Source organism: Acanthisitta chloris, unplaced genomic scaffold, assembly GCF_000695815.1.
Source record: "Acanthisitta chloris isolate BGI_N310 unplaced genomic scaffold, ASM69581v1 scaffold5358, whole genome shotgun sequence".
NCBI lineage: Eukaryota > Metazoa > Chordata > Aves > Passeriformes > Acanthisittidae > Acanthisitta > Acanthisitta chloris.
This window is the reverse complement of record NW_008687451.1, coordinates 1-5,106: the sequence shown is the minus strand read 5'-3', so window position 1 is coordinate 5,106 and position 5,106 is coordinate 1.

Below are 5,106 nucleotides of genomic sequence, written 5' to 3'. Positions count from 1 at the left end.
CTGCCCCAGTAAAGACTAATGAACTCAGAGAAAATAAGAAGCACACACAAGTAGAGCACCAAGTACTCCCAGAGTAAGCTCTGTGGGAGGTGATGATATTCTGATCCAGTAAAAGCCATTACAGACATACAATGAGGGTGAAGTTTTTTGAGATGAAGTTTTTTGTGGAAGCAAAATTGAGAAGTCTAGACACTCATCCTCAGAACATGGTTTTCCTAAGGATATCCTTTCAGCACAGACCCTGTGGGACTACCTCACTGTGCCTATTCCAGCTCCAGAATGCTTTTGCTTCTCTTCAAAAGCATGGAAGCAAATAATTATGAAAAATACAAAAACCCCACATGCCAGACCAGTACATTACATCAAACAAAACCACTCTTTGATCTTGTCTGTAATTCATAGATTCGAAGTTGCCACTGGAATGTAGAATTATTCTGCAGTTTCTGACTGAAGTCGGACACTGAATAGGAAACAACATTTATGTCTATTTAAAGAGCTTTGGCTTACTGAATGAGTCATGACACTGAGCTGATCTTAAAGTTGGCTTTGCTTCAGCAAATGTTGTATTATTTCATTCACAATTCTCCTAATAACATTTTCTGTTACACTATACAGTCCAAGGACATTATTCAGCATTTATAAAGCTGATGCAACTCCACTTGAGCCAATGGTTACCACAGCACACTAGAAAGCAGCACTCCTCAAAATGCCACAACAGCTTCTGTCTGCTTGGAAGGTCATTAAGTTTTAGACACAACAAACTGTGCCAGGTGAGTATCAGTTACTTCAGCAGTCACTAGTCAGTGCTGCTTTGTCCATGAACAGGATCTAGATTACAGGTTTGTGCTTAAGCCGATAAATGCTCCCTCAGTACAGTACAAACTAATTCCATGGCTGTGGCCACTGGCACAACTGCAAGGAACAAGAGAGGCTCATTCACCTTCTCACCCTAGCCTATAAAGTGCTCCATGAGCTGCTAATGTTTGGAACATTGCATTTATTATCAGTCAGGGTTTCTGTACCCTCAAGTTCTTGGGTGCTTCTCAGCAAGTACTTCATTTGATGGCCGTTTCCCAGTGGGAACCAATTTTACAGATAACCTACAGAGGGTCATCTACTTTCATCTCTGCTCCAAGTTAGACCCCACAGCTTCTCCTGGGGATTCCACCTAAATCATCCTCTTGCCTTGCTTGGGGAATGACTTGGAAACCATGAAAAGCCATTGTCTCTGTGTACTTGACTTAAAACACAACTTGTGAATAATACTTCTCTTTAAACACCATCAAATTAAGTACAGAATTATTTTTTTGTTTTATTTTATTTACTAAGTGTGCTGGTTTTAGCTGGGATGGAGTTAATTTTATCAGTAGCTAGTGTAGTGCAAACTCAATCTCAAGACTAAGAAACCTCAGATTAAGGAAATACTGAGCATGGGCTGAGGTGGAAATGTTCTTAGTCAATTCAGATGTAAAACATGTTAGTTTAAGCCTTTGATGCCAAAAGATTTCATCTCCATTTACAACAACAATAACTCATTAAACTAAGGTGTGTGCATCCTTCCCCCACGTGGCAACAAAGCTACCCTTGAAAGAAGGGAAAATTAGAAGCACAACTCTGAGAAAAGGAAAATATTGGTCTACTTGGTAAGTACCGAGAAAAGTATGGCAAGTATCAAAACTCCTCAATCTTTGCTACTGTACAGCAAAAAGAGCTGTCTGACAGGAACTGGGAAACACATGCAGGTCATTTTTTCCACCTTTCTGTCATCCTCAAATGTAAACATGCATCTTAACAGAGCAGTGTTATTTGTCTCACCAATATATGCACTGCAAAATAATCTTTGCTAGAGCTGCTGAAAAAAATTAAGCAGCCAAGATCATTTCAGATCCTCATTAACCAGCAAGTTTCCCTTGGGATTCCTACCAGAGTTGAGGATCTGCAGCAAGGAAGACACACCAAAAGCTTCGTGTGCTAAAACACCAGCAGGGATAAATGGTTTCTGCCAGTTATTCAAACACTGTATATTTAGTGATGTCACAGCCCAGACCAGGAAGTTTGGAAGAGCAAATATCTTGGCGCTGCAGACTAAGTCAGGCTAGATCACAAGATTCCTTTCCCCTCCTGCTGTTCCTACCAAAATGAATTTATTTAAGTTTGTACAAAGATCACTAAGCACTTTTTTAATTGGTGCACCATGATATTTTGTTAGAGACAAGGTCCTTGCCATTGACATCCACTGCTAATACTTCAACATTGTTCCTGTTATCAGATGCCAAAGAAGGAAAATTTCCCCTGAGCCTAGCTCTGTCTCCCCTTCCCCTAAACTCCTGTGCATGCAAGCTGGCCAGCAATGGCCCAGCCAACAAGCCACAGCTTTTAAAGAGCAGGAATACCAGCCTGTACCAGATTCAGGATGGCAATAACTGCCACAGGAGATCCAGAATTGGGAGAGTCATGGGTTTTCCCTACCTTTCCAAGCACAGCACATACAACAAGCAGGGAAGACTAGTTCCAACCATGTATTTCTCCTTTCACAGCTGCATTTTACTTATCTTTCTCAAATACAAAGAGGCAAATTGAAACAATGGAAGCAGAAAACAAACCATTTGTTCACATTTCAGTGAAGGATTGAAATTTTATGACACCAAACACTCACATCACTACTCCCAGAATACTCATCTCCCAATCAAGGTCCTGCCTCAACAGGAACCAAAGCAAGAGCTTTGTGACCAGATGATCTCAATAGACTTTGGTTACAGCACATGCATTCACAACTGTATTCTTATCCATACGCTCTAGAATCCCAGAGTGGCTCTGCAGAAGACAAAACAACCACAGGACATGGTCATATGGTTACACTGACAGACATACAGCAACACACCCTAGGCCAGTCCACCATAGGATTAATTATCCAATGAAGAACCAGTCAGACAGGTTACAGCATCTGTATCCTTAGGGGAGGTCTAAAACAGAAATAGAATTAAATGCAAAGTTAAGCAGGTGTATATGTGCAGGAAGGCTAAGTACAACCAGCACACAGTATTTCTATACAGTGTTATCCATACCAGCCAGCTCAGAACTGTGCTGGGTGTGCACACAAGCTGCAACAGCTCCTTGTATCATCTACAGATTACAAACTGGTCCTGCAGTAACTGTCACTGCAGAGAGGTCATACAAATAAACTCCACCTCAGCCTTCATTCTGTATCTAGGACAGCCCCTGAATTCCCAACCTTCCTTCAGGTAAGTGCATCTGCTGTCATCTGTCTTTCGCTCCATGGTCTGTACCTTTCTCCAGGTACTGGCTGCTTCCTCAAAACTCACATCTCCCTCCTTAAACCCTTAAAATGTACTCCTGTATTTTGGGGAATCCTCAGTCAGTCCTCAATACTGCTATTCAAACCCTGCAGCACTGCCCATTTTTCTTCCCGTTCCTGTCTTGAGGCATTGCTCCTCTCTTCCCTCACAACTCAGTCTTGCACTGCTGCCTGCCTCTTTCACTCCTAATTCCTCAGTCCCTCAGTGCTGCCAGTCACCTCCAGTCTCATCTCACCAGCTGCAAAATGCTCTCCAGGAGAACAAGATTTAACTGGTGCATTTGTGATGACTCCTTAAGACAACAGCTGTGCTTTGCTTTTTCCTAAAGGAAGTGCTGATTTTCTCAAGTGACACACAGCAATATAAAATTAAACTCAGGCATAGCAAACTAGGCTGCTTACACCTAGGAGATCTGAGTATTTCCAAACCTGCCAAGACAAACATATCCAATTGTCTTGTCAATCTTTCTTAATCACAATTTCAATCCCAGAACATCTCACTCTTTCTGTTTCTGTCCAGTGAAGAACGTAACACGCACAGGTGGAATCTATAAGTCTGCAAGAAAAGCTATAGAAACAAAATGTGCAATGTCACATTAAAAAAAAAAAAAAGCATAGTACAGCAACTATCCCATCCAAGTGTTCTCCCATGATGTCAAAAGCCATCAAGGACAGGAGAGCAGTGATAAAAGCCTCACCTTCACCAAAACCCAAAGGGCACTAGGAGGGCCCAGAGCTCTGCCCAGCGCAGCCTGTGAGGAGGTTTTCAGATGCACAGCTAATTCCAGTTCTCATTGTTCCACTTTAGTCACAGTCCTTAAATGAATTTTATCACACAGAAAGACAACCTTCATACCAGCTCAGTTTCCTTGGCTTCTAAATACATCAAGGCAGAAAACAGGCTCTCACCTGATCACTTCCAAGCTTGCTATGTACCTTCCTTGGTTCTAAGCCAAAGCCTAACATTGTCTATCTGCCTGTAATACAATGAGGTGCCTAGAAGACAGCCTGGGATTTTGGGATGATTTCTCTTTACGCTTCCCAGGCAGCCTGCCAGGGGTTCGGATGCCAATGAAAAATGCCCCAGATGCAAGGGTCATTTCTACTCCTGAAATTCACCAGCCAGAAGTCTGAACTTGGTCTTTTTGTTCTGTAGAATTAATAAATGTTTCCACAAGCCAATTATGCCTCATGTAACAGATCTTGTTTCAGGAGGACACAATGAGACAGACCTCGGAGAGCCCAGAGAGATGCAACTCCTGCAAAACACTCGAGAAGCACATCCCACCCAGGAACAACTTTGTGCCGATTCCCTGTAGCATTTCTCCTTGACAGGGTCAGTGACAGACACTACCAGAGTGTGAAGGAGTCAGTTCTGGGCAGAAGAGCTGCCATCACCACAGAGGTGCCAGCAGTAGCTGAGGTCTCTGCAGTGCCTGATGATACAGGCAAGAATGAAAAACAGAAACTCAACTCCATACCGTGAAGTTCTCACGGAATAATTTTTCCCCTGCCACTCTCCCCACTCACACCTCCCGACGAGCTTCATCAGATCGCATGCTTGCTTTTAAAAGAAACCATCACAAACGTCTGAGCAGGAGCTCATTTCCAGCAGCCCCAGATGCTCGCGGGAAAAAGCATTTGGAAATGAGCATCTCGCCAAAGCAAGATCAGCCCTTTCCCGGCCGTCTCCCCTTCCCTGGAGCGGCGCCGAGCTCCGCCGGAGCGCAGGCTGTTCCGCTCGGCCCGAGGGCTGTGCCGCGCTCAGCTCCGAGGGGACAGCTCCGAGG